Genomic DNA, 26,513 nt, shown 5'->3' with positions numbered 1-26,513 from the left:
ACACCAACAAGTGACATTATTTCAGTAGAAGCAGTCCATCAGTGGCACCCAGTAATGTTGACAGGTGCAGACACCAATAAGTAACATCATTTCAGTAGAAGCAGTTCATCAGTGGCACCTAGCAATGTTGAGTAGGTGCAGACAGCAAGAAGTAACATTATTTCAGTAGAAGCAGTTCCATCTGTGGCACCCAACAAAGTTGAGTAGGTCCAGAGAGCAGTCCATAATATTCGATATCACTGATCACAATGTTCCTCAGAGTTTATAAGCAGAAATTAAACATGTCCTAGTGGCACCAATTATGTAGAAAAAGTACAAGTAACAGTCCATAATATTCACTATCACTGATCACACTGTTCATCAGAGTTTATTAGCAGAAATTAAACATGTCCTAGTGGCACCAATCATGTAGAAAAAGTACAAGTAACAGTCCATAATATTCACTATCACTGATCACACCGCTCATCAGCAGAAATTAATCATTTCTAAGTGGCACCCATTATGTTGAAAAAGTGCAGGTAACAGTCCATAATATTCACCATCATTAATCACACAGTTCATCAGCAGAAATTAAACATTTCTAAGTGTCACACATCAATGTTGAACAAGTGCAGGTAACAGTTCATAATATTCACCATCACTAGTCAGACAGTTCAGGCATGAACAATAGTTTGAATCCACATACAAATGCTTTTACACACTAAACATATAAATTCTAATAAACACACAAATGATATCAGATAATTGTCATATTAACTACACTCCTGGAAATGGAAAAAAGAACACATTGACACCGGTGTGTCAGACCCACCATACTTGCTCCGGACACTGCGAGAGGGCTGTACAAGCAATGATCACACGCACGGCACAGCGGACACACCAGGAACCGCGGTGTTGGCCGTCGAATGGCGCTAGCTGCGCAGCATTTGTGCACCGCTGCCGTCAGTGTCAGCCAGTTTGCCGTGGCATACGGAGCTCCATCGCAGTCTTTAACACTGGTAGCATGCCGCGACACCGTGGACATGAACCGTATGTGCAGTTGACGGACTTTGAGCGAGGGCGTATAGTGGGCATGTGGTAGGCCGGGTGGACGTACCGCCGAATTGCTCAACACGTGGGGCGTGAGGTCTCCACAGTACATCGATGTTGTCGCCAGTGGTCGGCGGAAGGTGCACGTGCCCGTTGACCTGGGACCGGACCGCAGCGACGCACGGATGCACGCCAAGACCGTAGGATCCTACGCAGTGCCGTAGGGGACCGCACCGCCACTTCCCAGCAAATTAGGGACACTGTTGCTCCTGGGGTATCGGCGAGGACCATTCGCAACCGTCTCCATGAAGCTGGGCTACGGTCCCGCACACCGTTAGGCCGTCTTCCGCTCACGCCCCAACATCGTGCAGCCCGCCTCCAGTGGTGTCGCGACAGGCATGAATGGAGGGACAAATGGAGACGTGTCGTCTTCAGCGATGAGAGTCGCTTCTGCCTTGGTGCCAATGATGGTCGTATGCGTGTTTGGCGCCGTGCAGGTGAGCGCCACAATCAGGACTGCATACGACCGAGGCACACAGGGCCAACACCCGGCATCATGGTGTGGGGAGCGATCTCCTACACTGGCCGTACACCACTGGTGATCGTCGAGGGGACACTGAATAGTGCACGGTACATCCAAACCGTGATCGAACCCATCGTTGTACCATTCCTAGACCGGCAAGGGAACTTGCTGTTCCAACAGGACAATGCACGTCCGCATGTATCCCGTGCCACCCAACGTGCTCTAGAAGGTGTAAGTCAACTACCCTGGCCAGCAAGATCTCCGGATCTGTCCCCCATTGAGCATGTTTGGGACTGGATGAAGCGTCGTCTCACGCGGTCTGCACGTCCAGCACGTACGCTGGTCCAACTGAGGCGCCAGGTGGAAATGGCGTGGCAAGCCGTTCCACTGGACTACATCCAGCATCTCTACGATCGTCTCCATGGGAGAATAGCAGCCTGCATTGCTGCGAAAGGTGGATATACACTGTACTAGTGCCGACATTGTGCATGCTCTGTTGCCTGTGTCTATGTGCCTGTGGTTCTGTCAGTGTGATCATGTGATGTATCTGACCCCAGGAATGTGTCAATAAAGTTTCCCCTTCCTGGGACAATGAATTCACGGTGTTCTTATTTCAATTTCCAGGAGTGTATTACAAATACACAAATATCAGTAAACCTATAATATTTATGGGTGTCAGTGCAAGCCACTACATACAAATAAAATAATATTTAGGAGATAGGTTGGGACTAATTATTTGGGATTAGGAAAGGAAAACACACAAAACACACTCACACATCTTTCATCCACATTAAGTACTACTGTGTAATTGAATAGTGTTAACTGTGTAAATGTAATTCTGTCGAAATTTGATGTTCATCTTGTGTATCAAGTAGTAGTGGCAGCAATGTATAACAGTCAATAATAGTTAAGTCAACGTCATAGTCATCATGTCAAGACCAATGTTTGCCAAGCCAAATCAAATGTACTGTTGCTGAACAACTGTCAGTGAGCCAAGATATGCAAATACTTCCTCTCTCCAAAAAAAAAGTATATACTGCTTATTGATTTAACAAAGTGTGTGTGTAGGCAATCTTCTTTCCACTTTAGTGTTCTAGTCTGCTATCTTCATCCTCCTTGTTCCATATAGACCAACAAAAAAAATATGCTCCTCACTTACTTTACTTCTTATACACCAAAACTCCAATAATCATCAGCATCACATAATCTCAATACTTCAATAATACCTCTTACGTCCATACATATAAACCTTATCATTAATAGCATTTACCTTACCTCTTGTCCACAAAAACTCCAATAATCATCAACTTCACATAATCTCAATAATACCTCAATAATACCTCTTCAATACGTCGACACATATAAACCTTATCGCCAATATCATTTCACTTCCATAACAACTCTTTCCTCTAGTCAGTCTCCTCGAACAAGTACAGATAAAATCCTAATGCAAACCTCATCATCCCATACAATCCGAAGACACACTGTCAACAGACAACCTCTGTGTAATCCATCTGACCCCAATCTTCTACTCATTATGAATTATAAACAAAAGAAATGCATACATGACCTCTAACAGACTTAGTTCGAATAACTCTCAGTAATTAAGTACGATTACGTAGTGTGAATGATCATAATATTTCACAGTGCGTACACCACTTCAAGAATTATGGCAAACAGAAGCAAACATGTGGAGTATTTCTTGTGTCAATTGTCACTTCCTATTTCAATTGCTCACGAAAAATGCAGTGTAATAACTGTCAATGGTCTAAACCTAGTTTCGGTATGTCATGTCGTTAGCTTCCTTCCTATTAGCATAAATTTATACAGCTTCCATAAAACCTCAGCTCATGTGACTTCTATGAAGTTTCTTGTACTAATGTCGTTCGTCGAATTATAGCAGTTCATTTTCTTATCTTAAAATATAAGGCACTGAGCGTAAGCAAAACAAGCAATAGCGAGTAAATATACCAGTAGTGAACAGAATGTCAAAAAGTGGATGCAGCACAAATCCTACAACGAGGCTCTGCCAAGCGAACAATCTATAATTAATACCGTAGTGTGACCTAAACTCTATGTTCGTACACAGTATATCAGCATTTCTATACACCAAATTAAAGAGTAGTTATGACAACAAACAGAAATGTATAAATATGCAATCCATACGCATAGCAGTAAACATATATCATGCGTAATAAACAGGTCATTAGCATCATATCAGCATAAGCAAATAAATGTTCATATGTAATCTTAATAAGTAAACATGAAGGCGCAGGCAGATAAATCACAAAGTATAACTTACATACCTAATCACATCGGCACAATAAATCAGGTGACAATTATAATTTAAATAAATAAGCACAGCAGGCACATAATAAAAAATATATGACATCAGTGAAAAAGCAGTGCAGCCAAGCGATGCATAATATATACAAATAACAACCCTGTTCATTAATAATCATTGTCAAAATCAGTTAACGTACGTAAGCACGTCGCTTCACAAGTAAATTCATAGAACATGAAATTAGCACAAAGTATGAATCACGTAATCGCGAGCAGCAAATTACGTCTAAAGTACGTACCTAAGTGGAAATATGTTACCTGAAAAATGAACTCAATTAACAGTTACCTTTTTTTTAGTTTATTAGTTTCTTCTTCGAAATTACATTCTTCCTAAAAATTTATCGATAGCAAGTCGTCTTAACGTCGGACACGCACAGAATTTACCTGAAGTTCTTAAATACACTCCTGGAAATGGAAAAAAGAACACATTGACACCGGTGCGTCAGACCCACCATACTTGCTCCGGACACTGCGAGAGGGCTGTACAAGCAATGATCACACGCACGGCACAGCGGACACACCAGGAACCGCGGTGTTGGCCGTCGAATGGCGCTAGCTGCGCAGCATTTGTGCACCGCCGCCGTCAGTGTCAGCCAGTTTGCCGTGGCATACGGAGCTCCATCGCAGTCTTTAACACTGGTAGCATGCCGCGACAGCATGGACGTGAACCGTATGTGCAGTTGACGGACTTTGAGCGAGGGCGTGTAGTGGGCATGTGGGAGGCCGGGTGGACGTACCGCCGAATTGCTCAACACGTGGGGCGTGAGGTCTCCACAGTACATCGATGTTGTCGCCAGTGGTCGGCGGAAGGTGCACGTGCCCGTCGACCTGGGACCGGACCGCAGCGACGCACAGATGCACGCCAAGTCCGTAGGATCCTACGCAGTGCCGTAGGGGACCGCACCGCCACTTCCCAGCAAATTAGGGACACTGTTGCTCCTGGGGTATCGGCGAGGACCATTCGCAACCGTCTCCATGAAGCTGGGCTACGGTCCCGCACACCGTTAGGCCGTCTTCCGCTCACGCCCCAACATCGTGCAGCCCGCCTCCAGTGGTGTCGCGACAGGGGTGAATGGAGGGACGAATGGAGACGTGTCGTCTTCAGCGATGAGAGTCGCTTCTGCCTTGGTGCCAATGATGGTCGTATGCGTGTTTGGCGCCGTGCAGGTGAGCGCCACAATCAGGACTGCATACGACCGAGGCACACAGGGCCAACACCCGGCATCACGGTGTGGGGAGCGATCTCCTACACTGGCCGTACGCCACTGGTGATCGTCGAGGGGACACTGAATAGTGCACGGTACATCCAAACCGTCATCGAACCCATCGTTCTACCATTCCTAGACCGGCAAGGGGACTTGCTGTTCCAACAGGACAATGCACGTCGCATGTATCCTGTGCCACCCAACGTGCTCTAGACGGTGTAAGTCAACTACCCTGGCCAGCAAGATCTCCGGATCTGTCCCCCATTGAGCATGTTTGGGACTGGATGAAGCGTCGTCTCACGCGGTCTGCACGTCCGGCACGAACGCTGGTCCAACTGAGGCGCCAGGTGGAAATGGCATGGCAAGCCGTTCCACAGGACTACATCCAGCATCTCTACGATCGTCTCCATGGGAGAATAGCAGCCTGCATTGCTGCGAAAGGTGGATATACACTGTACTAGTGCCGACATTGTGCATGCTCTGTTGCCTGTGTCTACGTGCCTGTGGTCCTGTCAGTGTGATCATGTGATGTATCTGGCCCCAGGAATGTGTCAATAAAGTTTCCCCTTCCTGGGACAATGAATTCACGGTGTTCTTATTTCAATTTCCAGGAGTGTATTTTATACAACCATATCCTGAAAAATACTGAACGTTAATAACTTAATTCATCAAGTCACTATAGCTTTATACTGAATTTAGTCGGAGAAATTAGACTGTGTATTTGTTTACGGCTGTCAGTGTATTCGCACTGAGCGCTCGATCAGTTGTAGGCGCGTGACGTAGGAAGCAATTGTTTGCGGTCAACGACTGCCTTGTGCGGCGCGCAGACTTGACTATTGCTTTGAGTATATGCCGCCGCCAAAACACAGCGCGGTATCCTTGTACTCTCCGCATGTTTACATGTAGCTGTTAGTTTCTCACAAGTATGTCATTCTACAAAAATTTTTCAAAAGTATATCATTCCACAAAAATTTTGGAAACTACGAACCTCACGTTTTGTGGTAGGAACAGCATAATTACGAATAGCGTCTAATTTTTCTCGATCAGGCAGAATACCTTGTGTAGAAATAATGTGACCGAGAAATTTCACCAGAGAACGACCAAATTCAGATTTTTCCAAGCTCACTGTAATGCCAACTCTTGCAAAAATACGTAATAATGAATCCAAAATTTTGTTGTGCTCACTCCAAGAACGTTTAGCAATAAGAATATTGTCAACATATGAAGTAGTATTGTTACGAAGATAAACAGGTAAAATTTCGTTTAAGCTACGAATGAATGCTGCAGAAAATATAGTAAGTCCAAACGGTAAATTCCAAAGTCACTTTTGGGTAAATAGTCATATCCGGTTATTGTTTACTTACTCTCTAGATAGATTTATAGTCGAAGAGTTGTTTTGACAGATGCAAAGAATAGTAAAAGAGTAGGCAGCGGTGCAGAAAACTAAAAGGGAAATAGCACCACTACAGCTCGGGGCCCTATGCTCGCTACGGCACATATTCACTTAGAGTAGTGAATCCCCTGAGGACTTTAATAGCCGCACATAATTTCTAGTTTGTGACTTAGTGGCAAATTTGGCGGAAGTGCGTATATAAATTGATCTAGCCATGAACATGGATGTATGTCATTCTTAGAACTGCGGAAGATCTTAAATTTCCGAACAGTCAAAAAGTGTTTATAGTCAAAGTTTTCGCCTCGTGGCGACAAAGACCTACCGCGTCTGTCCCAGTCACAATGACGATTATTGTTAAATTCACACGCCTGGCGCTCTCTTGTTGCATCACGTAAATGAAGCAAATTATTTTCTTCAAACCCTTTTGCTAAACTAAGACTTGTCAATTTATCTGAGATCTCCTCAACTCTTTCCGATAAATCACCTATTTGTTCTCTCTGTTTATTTACGTCTTCCGTAAGTGTCGCGACTCGGGTTTCGGTATTGTCACATTGTAGTTAACTGTTCACACTGTTGCGTTAAGTTATTTATTCTGTCATTTGGTACGGATTCCTCGATTCTCTCAAATATTTCTTTCTTATCGTGTGCACGTTGTAAATTTAACTCTGAAAATTTTTGTACTATCACGCGATCTCTTTCTTCCTGTTCTCTATCCTGTTCCCTTTGTCTAATCTCTACTGCAATTAATCTATTTCTTTAACTCATCTTTCATATTTTTGAAACATGCCCCTATTCGTGAGTCTAACTGTGTTTCCAGTGTTCCCATATCAGTTTTTAATTCAGATCCCAAAGTTCCCATCTCGGTTTTAATTGTTCCTATCTCTGTTTTTAATTCAGATCCAAACCGTGTTTTCATTGTTCCCATTTGTGATCCCAGTGAGTCTAACCGTTTTTCCATTGTTCCCATTTGTGATCCCAAATTTAATATTGCACTCATCATCTGCTCCATGTTAACTGTTTCAAAATTCTTTTCGCCCCTAACATTTCCCGCAAAACCAGCTTCCTTCATCATAGCTGTAAAGCTATCTGTGTTCGATACTATTTCAGAATCTTCTATCGTTAATCTCGTATTCTGTGAATTTTCTGATTGAGAAAAACTTTGAAATGGTTCCGGACTGTCTTCCCGACTTATTAAATTGTTTTCAACTCCATTATTCATCATACTGTTGTCTTGAGTTGGCGAGTTCGCCATGTCAACAATTTCGTCATTCTCACTATTCATCATTTTCGCCTTTTTCATCGACCGCGTAATCATTTACAAAACATAAAAAAATTCGTCACTGTACGAAAATTACACACAATAACTCTTTATCTCCAACAATACCATTTACATGAAATGTTTCCCTCAAACACGATTAATCGAACAATTGAAATAATTGCACTAAATTGTCAAACGCGTATACAAGACAACAAATCAAATTCTGAGAAAAAATACCATTAGAAGAATGACAATTACCAAATCTACACATGCAAAATAGACTACAATTACTAAACTCCAGATTACTACAACAATACTACTGTCTACTATTTTTACAATCAGAAGAATTCCAAGGGACGATCCGAAGCAACGGTCGCCACGTGCATGGGGGCTTAATTATAAAAAATGCAAATATTTTTTAGTTAGCTGTATGTCCGATAACGCTGTGTCTCGTAAACGGTTGGCCCTGACTAGTATTTGTACGCAATCTGACTGCATAGAATAACAACAAACAATGAAAGAAAATTTTCGTTAACACAGTTAATTAATTAAGTCCCCAGCAACTATAAAACCTACTAAACCAAAGCACAAGTGTAGTTGTTCTGTGTGTGGGAGTGTGACTCAACGTACACATCTGGCACGGTTCTTCTTCAACAAGACAAGAAATTTTAAATACCATTTATACTGAAGTAACTAAAAAATAGAAATACTATAATTGCGTAAGGAAAGCAGAATTACACTCTAATACAAGAACACAAGCCATATGCTTTGTTGACTGAACCTGTAATGACGCACTATTCAGGACATTGAAATAATGAAAAAAAAAGAAAAGTAGTTTGTTACCTTAATTTATATTGATGAAAAGCACTCTAAACATTACAATCTCTCCACACCGACACGCTACTACCACATCTCAACCAGAACTCTCCAATATCACTTCTCAGCAAGCACTGCCTACTAGCACATCTCAACAAACACTCTACTACGAGCTCTCCCCAAGAACTGACTACCACGAGTCCTCGACAGGCACTCTACTACGAGCTCTCCCCAAGCACTCCCTGGAGGCGGCTGAATAATACTCTTTGGCGCAATCTCTGGCGCAGTGGCTCAGTGTAGCCACCTTTCAACACATTTCACTACCTGTTAATTCCAAGTTCACTACTATTCTGCATAATATGCATTTCTTCTTTGAGTTTCATAATCCATTTTGTATATTTTGCAGGAGAAATTATTCATGAAATTAATGTGGTATAAATAGTTGTTTATTAAACCTATGTCGTTTATGAATGTGATCACATATACTCGTTTCATAACCTTGCTACAGCTGACTCATGACGAATGACGTTACACATCTTCATTTGCAGCAATAACTCAAAAGCAAACAAAGTAATTACCAGTCCCAAATAATGCTACTAGTTTAAGAGAGTTCTGAATAATACTGATCAGCTCTGAATAGTATGTCACTTCAATAATGACTTCTGAATAATACAAAAAAATGCTTTGTAACTAGCCAATGAATGCCACTGTTTATTGTAATAAGATTACCTATGATGCCAATGATTACTATAATTAGATTAATTATATATAAATGCTATGCCAATAATTAACTCATTTTGAGTAATTACTTCTGAATAATACAAAAAAAATGCTTTGTAGCTGGTCAATGAATGCCACTGTTTATTGTAATAAGATTACCTATGATGCCAATGATTACTATAATTAAGTGAATTATGTTAATACTATGCCATTCATTAGCTTCTGTTTTGAATGATGACTTCTGATGGTTTGTAACTGGGCAATGAGTGCCATCAATTACTCAAATCAGTTGTTAGACTAGTGTAATTCTCAATGAAGACTACTATGTGACTTAATGTCCTTCAACTTCTGACCTAATTACCAGAAACTACTGCAATATCCATTTGTCCTGTCTATCCTCATGATCATGGAGCACTATATTTGGTTTTTGCACTAATTCTAGGTTGGTCTACTTTACAAGAACATGGTGTTGACACGACATGCTGTCCACCACCTTGAGCGATGGAGATGTTATTATGGTCCCACTGTTTGGTGTACCTAGTGTACTACCAAAATGATAGCATGGAATATTATTACGACATTTCAGTGTCATGGCTACACTGATTAATAATTCTACGAAAAGAGCTTCAGATTGTCTCACTTGGTGTTGTGCTTCTGTAGAAAGATATGGACTTTCAGTGCAGCTGCGTGCAAACTAAAGTGCTACAACCATGACGCAATCCTTCCCATTCCTTTCCTAATTCTTGTAAAATGAAAAAGACATATACAGTGCGTGTGCACTTCATTTGATTTGTTAACAAGATCAGTTGTCCTAAAAATACTAAAGACTTCTATAGTGCACGTGCACTTTATTTCACTCCTTGATATGTTTATTTGTTTTAAAATATTAGAGAGTTTTACAGTGCGTGTGCACTTTTGCCATTTGTTAATATGATTTGTACTCATTGTGTATACATTTTGTGATTCCCAGATATGTTCTGAACTTCAGTGCGTGTGCACTTTCGTCATTTTGTTAACATGATTTGTATTCATTGCTTATAAATTTTGTGATTTGCTGATATGTTCTGAACTTCAGTGCGTGTGCACTTTTGTCATTTGTACTCATTATGTTTATTTGTTGTAAAAAAGTATTAGAGAGTTTTACAGTGCGTGTGCACTTTATGCCATTTGTACTCATTACGTATACATTTTGTGATTCCCAGATATGTTCTGTTTTACTGTGCGTGTGCACTTTCGTCATTTTGTTAACATGATTTGTATTCATTGCTTATACATTTTGTGATTTGCTGATATGTTCTGAACTACAGTGCGTGTGCACTTTTGTCATTTCTCAATATGATTTGTACTCATTGTATATACATTTTGTCTTTGCTTGATATCTTCTGTACTCAGTGCGTGTGCACTATATTTTATTTCATGTTCTGCACTTACATATCTGTAAATATTCTGTGATTGTAAAGTTAATTAATTAAGAAAAATTTGTTGCTGATGGCAAGTCCAATTGACTCATCATCGCTGCCAAATTTTTGCCCCCCCCCCCCCCCCCCCCCCGTGGAGGGTTATGTAAGGTGTATGCTTCGCCGGCGATGGGCGAGGCATGACAGAATCTCTGACCAGAGAGTAGTTTATTGTTAGTTGTTGCTTGTCGCTAGTCTGCGCGAGTCGACAGTAGAAGTCAGTCTGCGCTAGTCTGCGCGAGTCGACAGTAGAAGTCAGTTTGATATAGTAGTTGGATACGGTAGTAGGGAGTCGGCATTCGTCAGCTGTGTGCTATGGTCGCGACTCTGGTCAGGATCCTGGACGATGAGTATTGTAATTTAATTTGTTCAGAAAAAATGCCCCAATAATAATTTTTTTTATAAAGTAACTCTTTTAAAGAAAAGTATTCATTTCAATTTAAAGAATTTTCCCGCTCTTTTGAAGAAAAAGCATTCATTTCAATTTAAAGAATATTTCCTATGCATTCCTTCCAAGAATAAAAAAAAAAAATACATACGCCAGCATTGCACGAAGCTGTGTCGATAAATAAGAGCAGATATAGTTGCAGTTTTTATTGAGGTAAGAATTTTGCTTTTGTTATTCAGAATACAGGGCCGAAGGTCAGCGTGCTGTCCTTATAAAATTTACCAGATATTATTATTTCTGTTGGGAGGTTACATTTGGTTCATGGTTCATTATTTAATTAATATTATTGTGTGGGTTTATGGTCAATTTCCATTCCTTAATTTTTGTGGGGAGTTTAAGCTTGGGTCCATTTCGCATTTTTATTAAACATTATTTTGTTGGGAGGTTACATTTGGCACCATTTCCATTCATATTTATCATTTAACATTTCTGTGGGGAGGTTACAAGGGCCTACGCACTAGATCAGTGTGGTTTGTGGACTAATCGTTCTTTCCTAAGAATGAACCGAAATGTACCGCCTGCTTTATCAATGAGCGACACTGTGAAATCATTCTGTTCGATACAACGTTTTATTAGTGTCAGGCGTTTCTTTTATTTGTTTAGTGCCAGTTTTGTCCTGATGTTGCGGGTATAGGATACTGTGTTTTTAAATGCAGTCAACTGCACACATTCACAAGTCTTACAATTTAAAGTTTGTTGCCTACATTTGCATCACTTTGAAATCTTTTGAAAATATGACTAAATATTTATGGAGTTGTTTACAGACAGGTAACTGCATCACCTGTAAAACGATTTGAGGTTATTGTTGATATTTTTTGCCTGAACCATTTACAGCATTTAAGGTAAAGGGCCAATAAAATTCCCTGGATCTCCTCAGAAGTTACTTCTAGATATCTCGATGACAGGGTGTGTCAGGCCTCAAGTTGCGTTTTGTTAGATCAATTTTTTGATCATTCATGGTGGTTTGCATACAAGAGGTCATTCCGCTTACAGCAACTCATTATGCATTGTATTCATTGAAATAACTGCTCCAAGTAAAGATCAACACTCAAATGAGAACCGTCAGCCAGCGTGTGGGCAGAGAATAAGTAAACATAAACAGAGAAAATTCTAGTCTGCGAGCATGGCAAGTAATCATCTGCTTGCTTTCACCATTTGGCTTCAGTATTGCAATGTGGGCTCACAATCTCTGGCATGACTTTCGTCACATGATAAAGCAGCTTTGCTGCTGTGTTGAAGTTTTCCTGTTCATTAAAAAAAAATGACGTTTCATATCTTACAAATCTCCAATGAAGGTTTGTGCAGTGTTGTTGATGCGAATCTGCTGATTCAGCTAAATCAGTTTCAACATTATATCTCCCTTCTTTTGCAATATTTGCAGATCTCATAGTCACCCCATCATTATAGTATGTTTGTAGAGTGCAGTATTAGAAATAATCGATGTAGTGCTCACTAAGCAAGCAGCGTAATAAAAAGATAATTGTTTCTGCCTTTCGCAGGAGAACCCGCCACCTGCAACATGGGTTGGGATTTTAGTGCAGCGTCTAGTCGTCATGTACCGAAACAGGAGAGATTACCGGCGGGACCATGGACTGATAGAGAGACCAGGGTTCATCAGGCAGATGAAGAGAAGATTCGCTCCTGTTGGCGAGGCTGTGAGAAGACTTCTGCATCTCAAGAAGAATACGGACAAGAGGAAGCTGCCCACAGGCATAGATTCAACTCTGCGTGATTACTTTCTTCACTGTGATCACCCTGACCCTAATTACCCGCCGGTTATTCCCTCAATATCACAGCTGCTTGAAACCGCGCTGTGAGCTGACTGTGACCAGCCAGTGTGGTTTTATTTAAATAAAACACCTTAAAAATATACTTAATCGTGATTTTTCATTGCACTTTATATTTGCAAAATAAATATCCTTACAATGAACAAGACGGACAGAGAAAAGCGATCGATAGTGTCAAGACTGCCTATGTTCTTTTTCGCTCGTGGAAAGCTATGTAGTAATCTGATTCGAAGGAATTGTAGCAGTTGGCGCTGCTGTTAGCTTCAGTACGGTTAAGGAAATGTGATTAAACTTGCCAAGTGGGGCAAGAGTTTTAAGAGATGTTACATGTCATCCAAATTTAGGCTAGATGTCATTAACCGCTTGAGAGAGTTATACATCACCTACATACAAGCCAAAAAAGTACAGAAACATTCACACGAGTCAAGTAAAAAGAGTAAATAATGGCTATTAGTGAATAGCGTCAAAGAAGTAAGAGATTATTATCGCTAGTCAGTGAGCACGTTTGGGAATGTCCAAATTAATACAGTACTTCCTGGGTAGTAAGTACCTAGTGGTTAGTGTTATTAAGTGTAGGGCTCACCATGTCACTTGTTATATGGGGTCTCTGGGGAAGGATATTTTATAACGTATTGGTTATTGTGGGTACAGGTAACTTTCTAGACCATAACTTCAACTCCACAATTAAGTATAACATCAAGTACATCACTGCGAATGCACCATACTAGTGCCAAGGTGAATATTCTCTCACTCTTTGAGTGATGCGACAAGTACTGGAACTTCATGAGTTGATCATCCGATTGTGTCGCTCATATGTGGGTGTAATTGATGCAGAGCCCCGCAAGTATTTGCACCACATGCGGCATAGCGTACATTTGAATGTTACGTTACTAATTTGCAGAACCAATCTGTGTGAGAGAGTTCTGTTAGTTCGAGTGATCTCCAACAATTACGCTAAGGATCAGTGTATCCGAAAGACAGAGATTTCACCTAAGAACAGATACAGTAGCAGGAAATAAGCAAAAAAACTGAAATATGGAGCTTGGCTAGAACAACTTATACGACTTTAGCTCACTTTCAGCAGTACATACTAGTCCGATTGAAGGTCAGCTATTAGTATCAACAACAGGTAATTGAAAATGAAAAATTAATTCAACATATATGCTAGGTTAAATACATCGTTGAGGAAATGCAACGATGTCGATACAGTTTAATATAAATTGCTATAGGCACCGCACGAGGAAAGACAGGGTGGTTGTATAGAACGAAAAGTGGAATTAGGTGCCAAGCGATAGAGGTATGCTGCTACCGCACTGAAGAGCTCTTTTGAGTGCTATGCTTCTGTAATGGGCTTGCGAACATAGGTGATAATAGTTCTGACAGTTAAGAAGCTCCAAAAGATAATATTCACGCTTTACTTAACGATTAGAGAAGATACATGTGAGGCAGTAGAAATAGCTACGAAGTTATCAGATGTGGAGATTTCAATAATTGTTTCATGTAAGATAGTGAATATTGAGAGCATCTGGAGTTACTGATGAGAAATTACGGTTTTTACCCCATTTGGACATTAGCGGAAACAGTAGAAGGACAGAGTAGTTGATAATTTGTTCCTAAATCCTAAATCCATGAAACAGACTTAAGCCACATTATAAATCAAATGACAGCCATAAAGCTTTCTCATCAATCACATTTATTTAAGTAGATCGCTTTTAACACAGTTTTACTCTGCTGCGACCGAAGGAAACTAGGCCTGGAATTCGAGATAACGGGTGGCTACCACCGAGGAGCAAAGCATCTGGCGCTAAAAATAGAGAGCTGTAACTAAGACACGTGGCAATTGCAATCCAGACTTAGAGGTACAGTACAAATGATGCTACACAACGCTACCCCACATCTTCCAAACAGCAAAAAAATCGCCCACTGCGCACAAAATTACAAAACTCAAATAACAATGCAAAAACCGTTATGGGAATTTTCAGGTATCAAATGAATAAACAGGGGTAGTAGAATACCGTAGCGGCCTTTGGTGCACAGTTCAAGTGACTGTCGCTAGTCGGCGCTGCAGTCGCCGTAAAATCCCGTAAATCGTTTATAAAATTTTGAAAATATCTAAATACTGGTGACTGATTCTTCGGCGGGACGAACTTTCGCACATAAAATGCCGTTTTCATAGCCGCGTGCTTCCAGCTGCACAAAGCAGTTCTTATCGTTCCCTAGTTTCCACTGAATGCCGAGCCGTCTGAAATCACGTAAGGTTAACTTATTTTGTCCCCATGTTCTATCACAAAGAAATCCGCAACGGAAATATAACCATCATACTTCAGATCGACCGATCGGGGAATGAACTTTACTAAATTCTTACTAGTATCTTCCTCTTACTGGGTAAATGATGTTAACGACCACAGGAGATAGGATAGTATGCTGGGGAAATTATTTGTCAGTATCCAGCGAGGACTGAGCTGACTGACGAACACAAATGAGCCGTCACTTGCTCACACACAATGTTTCAAACTTTCACAGAATAACCGAATACAAAATTTACCATTTTCCACTAAAGGTTGAGATTTCAAAACTGGCTTGTGACACAGCGAGAGGAACCACGGAACTTAATTTGGTGTCACGATGCATGAGGTAAACTGACTCGACAAAAGTAAAATCTGTCCCATCTGATACTAGTAAAACGAAAGCAAATGTATCACTGGAGAGAGACCCATAATGTTTCAAATCAATATACTTAAAATTATAGAAAATTCCTAATACGAAAAACTGAACTAATTCCCATTCAAAATCACATTCATAATCCGCACAGCAGTGACACATCATATTCACCAGACAACAGCACGGCACTGACTAACTCGGCACAAAATCAAACCTGCCTAGCTTCCAAGTACAGAGACAGAAAAAATTTAAGAGGGAGAGAGGTGATCAATCGACTAGGCGAATTTTCAGTCGCTTCACGGGTCTCCTTCAGTCAGACGGTAGGAGGAACAACACTTGGCTCCTTTCCTCAAAATTTTCCATCACATCAGTGTCTAATATTTAAACAAGTGTTTTCCTTGTCTGTGAGTCCGCGCGGACAAATCGCGATGCTTTGTGGTAAGAAAGCCAGGACAGGTAAGTGCCCCAACAGTCTGTCGTCCAAAGTCTGTCGAAAAATTAAACTCAACCATCATTCCCGTCCCTTTTGCAAAGACGAACCAAGAAAGTTCACCTGAATTCACCAGTTTACATTCATTTGCAATTACACCTACAATCATACAAACTACCAACAGGCCTATTAGGAAAGGTATTGTCACACCCAAAAGAATCCGAATGATCTGAATTGCGTTTCCCCTGATCTGCATACATCCCACATAACGTAGCTGTTTCGCACGTTCTGTAATATCTGTGCAGTACAGAATGTCAAATCAAACAGATTTTTGAGACACCGATCACTTCAGACATCCACGTTAGAAGTGTTCACTGTATCAAAAATTTACAGACACCTGCGATTGATTGTTGGCCCGTACTTTCATTGCACCAGAGGTGGAAATCTTCCTACACGTAGGTCAGGGGGAATTAAGATGGCGCAATATAGCGCCGGAGTTTGTAGCCAATTAAAGGTTAAAAGGTGTTTGATTTGACGTTCTGTACTGGACAGCCGAGGTTCCCGCAACCATGTGAAAAGATGGGTATACAGAGGCTCTTTGCAGTACAGTCACTTGACGATATAAAATGGATAATATCAGAGATCATTGGACGACACTGTTCCTTAAGGTAATCTGTCCAGACGTAAATGAACATCAATGTATTCTAAATTCTAGGAAATACGTCACTAGAGATTAGACACTTCTTAACGCTTATAAACTCAATTTTATTACAGGAAGTGACATTTAAAAATTACTACCACGCTCATTAGAACCTGAGTTAACTAATGCTGTCACGTGGGTCATTGCAGCAATCTCTATGCAAAATTCATCTCTCTTATAGACAAGAGATTTTGAGATAGTATCTTGGTTCCTGAAGTTCTGTGACAATTCGAAGATTTTTGCTCTGTAATAGGTTTTCCTACACCTGTGAAATGTCGATCGTGACACGAGTGATTTGTCGTAGACTGGATGTTGAACTAACCAGTTGAAAGCAACGTTATTAACAGCGGCAAACGATCTATGGTAACTTCAAAATGAGCATCGTATCACCAGTAATTTCCCTGCACTCACGATTGAGCATTTATTTGTACACATGTTTTATCTTTAAACCACATGACGAACTTTTTGTTTTGGACCTGTACTGAAACTAAGCACCTATAGCCACTGTAACTAAGCAAAGTTTTCGTGCCCGAACGAGACTCGATCACAGGAACGTTTTTCATTGGTGACCAAGTGTAAAGTCTCGAGAAATACTGAAGTTTTTAACATTATCTGTGAGTAAAATTGAACTTGAAAATTTTTGTGCTCTACCTGGAAACCTGTCAAGACCCTCACCTTACTGTTAACTAACGATGAAAAACAGTTTAATATAATTACAAGTGACAAAGTTTGCATGTGTTTAAAACGAGGGGCCATGAAATAAAGTTTTGTGATCGGGACTCGAACGCAGCACGTAATCCCACTCTTAGCTCAGTAAAATCAGATGTTAGATAGCGAATTAGTTCACCGGCAGCGAGACGTTTGAATCTTGAAATGAGGATTCAATTTTTTTTGCCTCAACAGGGATCGAACCCTGCACCTACCACCGTTGTTTTCTATCCATGAATTGTTTGCTCACAAGTTGTGAGACGTGTGTATATTTCACTATAAACAACGGCACGTATCGTTATTGTTGGCAACACACGAAGAGACATTAAAAATTAAAATCGTTTATTGCTAGTAGTTCGGTGTGCGTGATCGAACTTTATCGTACCACGTAGGCCAGATACCACGAAAATTAAGATCCGAATTCGAATCCCAGTCCAGCACCTAGTTTTTCAATGTCTCAATTTCAAATGAAAGAAAAGCCGTTTGACCTTAAACGACTATCGGCTCATTAAACAAAATAATGTTTCTAGTGTAAGGAAGCTGTAAAAAATAAAAATAAAATAATATAATAATAATAATAATAATAATAATAATAAATTGTAATAATAATAATTATTATTTGGATAAGTAACTGATAGATTAAAGTTTGTTTCGCCTTTAAGATCTAAATTACGTAGCATTGTTCATTGAGGTCACACAATAAAGTAAATGCAATTTACGGCGTGAATTTATCGAGTTTCGCACGTCCAGAGATGTACGGAACGTAACCAGGGCTCATTATACATATTTTTGTACACTAAGCATGATATCTGACCTCAGCTTCAATCATGACAATGGGGTGTCTAAAACTACTAAAACAGAGAAAAGCATACGATTAAATGAAACATGTATTCATTTCAACATATACATTACGATATGAATGACACTTACGTAAAATTCTAGGTAAATAATTGCAGATAATTCACAAATAAGAGCGACTTATTAATTCTGCGCCTCTTTTCTGCAAATAAGTATCAACATGGCTAACTGTGGAGCCACAAAAAATATTACGTCCTTCTAGAACAACGAATGACATAATAGTGTTGATGCCTACTGGCTGCGACAAGAGAGCGGTGTTAATTTCTTAGTTTTGCTTTCTCTTGTCTTAAAAAATCAATACATGTAATCTAAGTTCAGTAAATTAAATATCGTCTGTGCTCGAGTGCAAATGGTTCCTTAAAAAGCTCACTAGCGACAGAGTTTGTTCGCCGCGACTTCCGCCTCTGGCGTGGCCAAACCTAAAACAACTCTGTCACATTTGGTAGCGAAGGAAGATGATGTTCCTCCTGATGTTCCTCTCTTGGCATTGTTGGAAGTGATGGATATCTTTTCGCGTGTTTTTAAAATACATGCCGGAAGTGAAAATCGAACACATATCTCATAATTTAGGGACTCGGATAGTACACCAGACCACTGACGCCAAGATTTGCTACATTCACAATTGTCTCGTAACGTATAATGCTATCAGCTTACAGATTAGACGCAGTGAAAATGTGTATTTCTCTGTTAACTTGTTAATTATCTGAAGGCTTCTGACAAGGAAAATATATTACTCTCATGCCAGCGGGATGTACAGATGCCGTTAGCCGTCATAGCTTCGATTAGAAGCCTTTTTGAAATTTTCACTGTTTCAAGAAATTTCTTAGGCAGAGAAATACCTTTCGGGAGTATGAAGATACTAAAAATACTTTAATAATTACTGTAATTATCGCAATTAACTTAATCATTCTGTTACTGCTGCTACACGCATGCCCGAAGAAAACATTTAATGGTTCTTGGTCGTTTTTAGAAGCAGTGACCCAAACACAAGGAAATAATTAGTTCGTAGAAAACGATTGCGGTGTTCTGTGGCAACTGGACCGTCCGTTTTCTAGTCATTAATACTGCGAAATACTGGAGTACGTAATATTACCTTCTGTTCAGAGATTTTCGGGAGGCAGAATACTCATCCAGCGTGACCGTTCTCCTGCCCATTCAGCAACTGTCTAAAACACTGGTTTCAAATGAACGGAGACGTTGAGCTGTTTGACTGCCCTCCCAAAAGTGCTGACTTCAGTTCCATACAGCACGTATGGGCACAGATGGAGAAAATTATTAGAAGAGCATCACCGACAACCAAGACTGCACTGTTCGAAGCAGTTTATGACGCATAGGAAGAGATGTCACAGAGTAACAGATTCATCTGGCAATTTGTTGCCTCTATTGCCCGACGACTGAATGAAATTGTACAGGAGAATGAAAATTAGACTCGGTACTGAATTATTGTGTGTTTAGGGATAATCTGTTTATGACAAATGAACATTTTGGTCTCACTTGGAGAAGAGAAAAAACCGCTCGTCACATGCCTTATAAAAAAGGATCAGATGACACATAATCCTGGCTGTCTATTTCACTCTTTTCAATCGTTTAAAAGACTCTTGATCTTAAATATTCTACCGCCTTTGGTCAATAAGACTGAGACAAACGTGAATCTAATTTTTTGTTTGTATTTTTATTCTTTTTTTTATTGCCTGTCACGTGGTGCGTGACGTCTGTACCGATGAATGCATGCATCGCCGGCCGGAGTGGCCGAGCGGTTCTAGGCGCTACAATCTGGAGCCGCGCGACCGCTACGGTCGCAGATTCGAATCCTGCCTCGGGCATGGATGTGTGTGGTGTCCCTAGGTTAGTTAGGTTTAAGTAGTTCTAAGTTCTAGGGGACTGATGACCTCAGCAGTTAAGTCCCATAGTGCTCAGAGCCATTTGAACCATTTGATGAAGGCATCAAAGAGAGAGTATTTAGTTTTGCTAAGACTAGGAAAAATATCATATTAATTTGTGTTGTCCTTGTTTCCACACATGCATGACGCGTGAAGGAGATATCATTTTCTTATAATGCCAAGCAGAAATCACAGTATACAACGAGAAAAAGTAGTGCGAGAACGGCGGCGTAGACGTAATACCTTAAAAGTATGAGTACTTAATAATTCTCGTTGTTCACCTAAACTAATAACTTTTACCACCAATTAAAATTCATAGAAGTGATAGGTTTCGGAATCCCTTATTGCAAATTGGAAACTGACTGCCTTAATCTGTTCATCATTCTACCAATCGAGTACACTTCTCTTACGAAATGGTATGACATACTCTGCAACGTCACACCTTTACCAAAACAAAGATTTGATATACCGAGCGAAAGCGGCGCATTTCGTCATCGGCGAAATGCAGACAGTTCATTTGAGTTTGAATTCCATGAACGCCCTTATGAAGAAGATAAGCTAACTGAAAATGACGCAGGAAGTATTCTGCTAGGTCTTATTAGATCTGCTTGTTTTGCCATGTTTGGGAGAGTGTGAGAACTTAATAACTGCTAACACAAGTGTAATAAAATTTCAACGCAGTGTTGGTGAAGCTACTCATGTGCAATTGCTAGTGCAGGAAACGGCTTCAGAAACTTTGAAGCATGTGTTCTGTCACTATGAGTGAAGTGTATTACAAAATGCAGTTCAATTAGACACTTATCATACCCATCTTACGACGAAAGTTTGATGGTGTGAAAGAAAACTGCTTGTTTCAGTCACAGTTGTGAGTTGATACAAGTGTATCACACAGCAATCAAAATGTATATTTAGAAGGACATTGTATCTCTTCTGATGCAGATACAAAAGAAAAGATATGAAGTAGCATGCTGTTCTGCCATTCAAGCCTTTTCACCTCCATATTCATCTCAGTATGTTCATTGCATCCTTAATGTTTGTCTCAGGTCATGATTCCCTAAATGACAAACAACACGCAAGTTAGTATCCCTAATGATTAACTGTAGCCTTTCCTAAGCCTTACTTGTGAAGTAACTCAGTATTTGCAAAACAGACACTTCTGCTCAGTCCTAAAATTTATTGAATGGAGGTTGGGAGATCGTTCATGATGTGGAGCTTGCCTTACGATTTACCCATTGAATTTCGTTCTGACTGTTTGCAGAGAGAATAAAAAGAACGAGAGAAAGATCTACAAACAACAGCGCATAACCAGCAGGATATGAACAGACCTGTATATCAACCTGTGCAGAGAACAACATGACAGTGCTGTGGTATACCTTTTTTCATTAAGTCCATATTTCCTAATGTAGATTACTCAGAAAGTGACAGTATAGAGAAGTCTTAGCTTAGGCGCCAAACGTCAAATTTGGGTTCAAACGATAAATATTACTTACTCAGTGTCACATCTTAAGTGGACGCCAGTATGAGTATTCCAGCGAGATGACAAGAAAATACAACATTAGACGTAAAACCTGGCCGCCAAGCGGCAGTCTCAGAAACGAAGTCTGAGTTTTTCACTTAAGGCTGCCAAAATTCCCGGCCGCCATTCAGAATTCAAAGTCTGGCGATATTTGGTAGTACAAAAGGATGCAGAAGTGTATGGAGGAAGATATGTTAGTCTTCTCAAAGTGTTACAGAAATGTATCTGGTCGTGGCGTAGTATTAAGCTTCATGTTCTGCAGACGTAAAGTCGATTGTTCGAGTCCACTCCTTTCCTTAGTTTCCTTTAATCACATGTTGGATATCTGCTAAGATACTGCGCCACAATAATTGCTGCGGAAGTGTTTGTTCCCCACACGGTGTATGGTGTGACTTACAACGAGATACAGTTCCACGCCAGCAGAAGGCACCACTGGACGTTGATATGTGGTCACTCACTGACACTCCCAACCCTAAATACTCCAATAGTTGCTCCAGAAGCAAACAGTGAACAAAACATTTTATCTATATGTAACAGTTTTCTGTATGCATAAGAGCCTGATGATGAGGAAAACATGTTTTAATGGCGTTTCAGTGCGTTACATTAAGCATAAAGTAAAGAAACTGCTTCTCTCTGCGTTTGTCTGTATTACACTAATGAGAGAATGCTCTTCACCTTCTTGAGTCCTCAGTGACTGAGTGCCACTAAAGCTGTAACAGTAGGCTCAAATCTCGCTGAAATAGTATATTTAAAGACAGAGTTTCTCAAAAATGGTTCAAATGGCTCTGAGCACTATGGGACGTAACATCTATGGTCATCAGTCCCCTAGAACTTAGAACTACTTAAACCTAACTAACCTAAGGACATCACACAACACCCAGTCATCACGAGGCAGAAAGAGTTTCTCCTCGTCCTCTATCTTAACTGATAATTATCGCAACGAATTTAAATATCAGACTCCTACGAAACCCTTACGTTCATATTTCAGTGATGTGTAGGTCAAAAAGCATTTTTTCACAATCATCAGATAAGTGATGGAGTGTGTCACATTTCACTGATTATTATTTATTCATAGGTACTTCTCGGTCGCTTCTTCTCACAATTTTTCGAATAATGGGCGTGGAAGAATGGAAATACTGGATGATACCCTTACAGAATATTCGCATTTACTATAAGTATTGCTCTTCAGAGCAATGGTAGATAAACTAGTCAGAAAAGTTAATAAGAAGCTGAAAAATTTAGGTATAAATCTGTAGTTTAGGTACACTATGTTAGCCAAAGTATCCGGACACCTGGCTGAAAATGACTTACAAATTCGTGGCGTCCTCCATCGGTAATGCTGGAATTCAGTATGGTGTTGGCCTACCCTTAAGCTTGATGACTTCTTCCACTCTCGTATGTATACGTTTAATCAGGAGCTGGAACGTTTCTTGGAGAATGGCACCCCATTCTTCACGGAGTGCTGCACCGAGGAGAGGTATCGATGTCGCTTGGTGAGGCCTGGCACAGAGTCGGCGTTCCAGACCATCCGAAAGGTGTTCTGTAGGATACAGGACAGGACTCTCTGCAGGCCAGTATGTAACAGGGATGTTATTATCGTGTAACCACTCCGCTACAGGCCGTGCATTATTAACAGGTGCTCGATCGTGTTGAAAGATGCAGTCGCCATCACCGAATTGCTCTTCAACAGTGGGAAGCAAGAAGGAGCTTAAAACATGAATGTATGCCTATGCTGTGATAGTACCACTCAAAACAACAAGGGGTGTAAGCCCCCCTCCACGGAAAACACGATCAAACCATAACACCGCCGCCTCCGAATTTTACTGTTGGCCCTACACACGCTGGCAGATGACGTTCAGCCGGCATTCGCCATACCCACACCCTGCCAACGGATCGCCACGATGTGTACCGTGATTCGTCACTCCACACAACGTTTTCCCACTGTTCAATCGTCCAATGATTACGCTCCTTAAACTATGCGAGGCGTCGTTTGGCGTTTACCGATGTGATGTGTCGCTTATGAATAGTCGCCCGACCATGAAATCCAAGTTTTCTCACCTTCTGCTTAACTTTCATAGTACTTGCAGTGGATCCTGATGTAGTTTTGAATTCCTCTGTGATAGTCTGGATAGATGTCTGCCTATTACGCATTACGACCCTCTTCAACTATCGACGGTCTTTGTCAATCAACAGACGAGGTCGGCCTGTACGCTTTTGTGCTGTTCGTGTCCATTCATGTTTCCACTTCACTATCACATTGTAAACAGTAGACCTAAGGATGTTTAGGAGTGTGGAAGTCTCGCATATAGACGTATAACACAAATGACAGCCAATCACCTGACCACGTTCGAAGCGCCCCATTCAGCCCTTTCTAATGACTACTGAGGTCACTGATATTGAGTACCTGGCATTAGGTGGCGACACAATGCACATAGTATGAAAAACGTATGTTTTTGGGTGTGTCCGGATACTTTTGATCACATAGTGTTTAAATCTGTTCTTGGTGTCATAAGTTATGAAGTATCCAGAATGGAAGAATGGATGTTGTGGGGGGGGGGGGGGGGGGGGGGAAGCAGAGAGTAGGAGTGATCTGTGTAGGGTGACGGGTTAGTGAAGGTGCTATTCACACATTGTTGAGCAATTCTTTCACAGGTAGAAATTAAGTACGGCCTATAATATGATGAAGTGGTGGTTTGGCGTTATGATTCATTAGTATATGGATAGTGTCGACAAATTCTTATATGTCTAATTTGGTAGACAAGCGACGTCTTAAACATTAAAACGTTAGAGGCCAAGTTAATAAAACTCTGCACACCGTAGAATCTCACCACAGCGATCAGCTTGGTGAACCTTTTCTTATTTCCGTTTCTCTGTGTCTTAAGCATACTGCACGTTGAAAAGCTCTTCAACATAGGCGCTTTTCATTTTTATTGACTAAGCATCAGCAGCCAATACATTTTAATCACTATGAATAGATGATATGTATCTTTCTTTTAGTATGGACTGAATGACAGTGTTATTCATAGAAGGCTTATTCTAGTCATTACTATCAGCGTTTCGTGTTCCTTGTTCCACTTTCTGGTCACAACTGCTTCACCTTTCGTGTTAGCAGAAGCTGGAAACGAAGTTACGCGGCATAGAATCGATAGTTTAATTTTGAACGGAATATTGTGCCTGAGTTTTCTGTAATTTCTTATGGTTTCCTACATAGCAGCAATGGCAGATAAGCTAGTCAGAAAAGTTAATAAGAAGCTGCCTAATTTAGGTATAAATCTGTAGTTAAGGTACATTATGTTAGTCGTAGCTTACTAGGTCTAGCTGTGGATATTATGTTTTGCAATGGATGCTATGTTGTTGGTTCTTCACTTGTGTGTCTGTTTTTCATGGATAGTGCTGTCGACATAAGTCTCAAGGAAAATATTTTCCAAGTCTATTATTATAAAAAAGATGTGTTGCCCATTCGTAACGTTTGCAGTCTAACAACTGGTGATGAAAATGTGATACACATCTGGCGATAAGCTTTTTAGTTTCAGTACGCTTAAGACAAAAAACACAAATAATTGTGACAGTTAATGATTTGTGTTGTTTAGTTTGCAGTCGGCACACCTGAGCATCATTAGTGACGACGCTGTAGTCCCTAAAAACAGTTCCAGAGACGCAAATAAGATTCATTGACATATACTTTGGGCATTTCGGCCCTCGGCCACCACGTCTTTGAGACACGAACTGTAGTCACTTACTAGATCGCTCAAGACTGGTGTCTTGGCAACACCTCAGGATATGCTTTCTAAATGCACCCAGGTTCCTAATGGAAAGTAACCTAATGCAGTAAACGTTTGGCAATCCTGTCATCGACGAGTTACTTCTTGGAAACCACAATATAGGCCTACAAAATTCACTTGAGGTATTCGTATTATTTTCACTAAATAATCTAAGTGATTTTCACATAGGTGTGAAGTTATCAATTTATGGTTCTGAGTCCAGGAAATTGAAATTAATCTCGTCTTTTATGTTGGAAACCTATCTGTCCTAGCCAGCAATGGAGCAATAATGGAGAGTACAATGCTGCAGTATTAGGCTTGCTGTGAGATAATGTAGTCTGCTGTGGTACCTGGTTCCAGTGTCGCTAAAGGGAAAATTTTTTGCAGTTTCGTGACAGAGCTACAACCAGTCAGATCGAAAATCCATAAGGAAATTCTATTTATTTTATTTGTGAAATAACACATTTCCATATCACTTCATAGTGACACAGGATAGCAGTAAGCATAGACCATTTCGAAATCCAGAATGAGTAATATCTTATCAATTCGTGCTGATATAAGCATGCTCCTGTACATATACTCTACGTTTCATTAAAACAGACTTTCGTTGTAAGGATATCGTGGTAATCTGAATTTCATTTGAATTAGTACAGTGCATATTTTAACTGCATTGCACTATGTTTTACTGAAGACAACAGTAAACATCAGCGGGAAATTAGTCGTCAACAGGTTATTCTCTTGCATCACCTAAAATAGTCTGACAACGCTCAGAGATTTCACGCCTGTTGAGTTGAAGGATTCGTCGAACGGGGTTTGAAGTGCATTTTCGCCCAGAGAGGAATGTTTCTGGCTGTGTTTCGATAAGTGTTACGAAAAGTAAACATTCAAGGGCATAAGATCAAAGGAAAAGGGCGTGATGGATGAGTTGTCAAACTCCTGGATTGTTTTGTCAGTGAAACCGGGAGAGTGCGTTGTCATGTGGAATAAACACGTGACGAAGTTATGGAGGACTTTTTCCTT

Source organism: Schistocerca serialis, chromosome 9, assembly GCF_023864345.2.
Source record: "Schistocerca serialis cubense isolate TAMUIC-IGC-003099 chromosome 9, iqSchSeri2.2, whole genome shotgun sequence".
Taxonomy (NCBI): domain Eukaryota; kingdom Metazoa; phylum Arthropoda; class Insecta; order Orthoptera; family Acrididae; genus Schistocerca; species Schistocerca serialis.
This window is presented reverse-complemented; position numbering follows the sequence as displayed.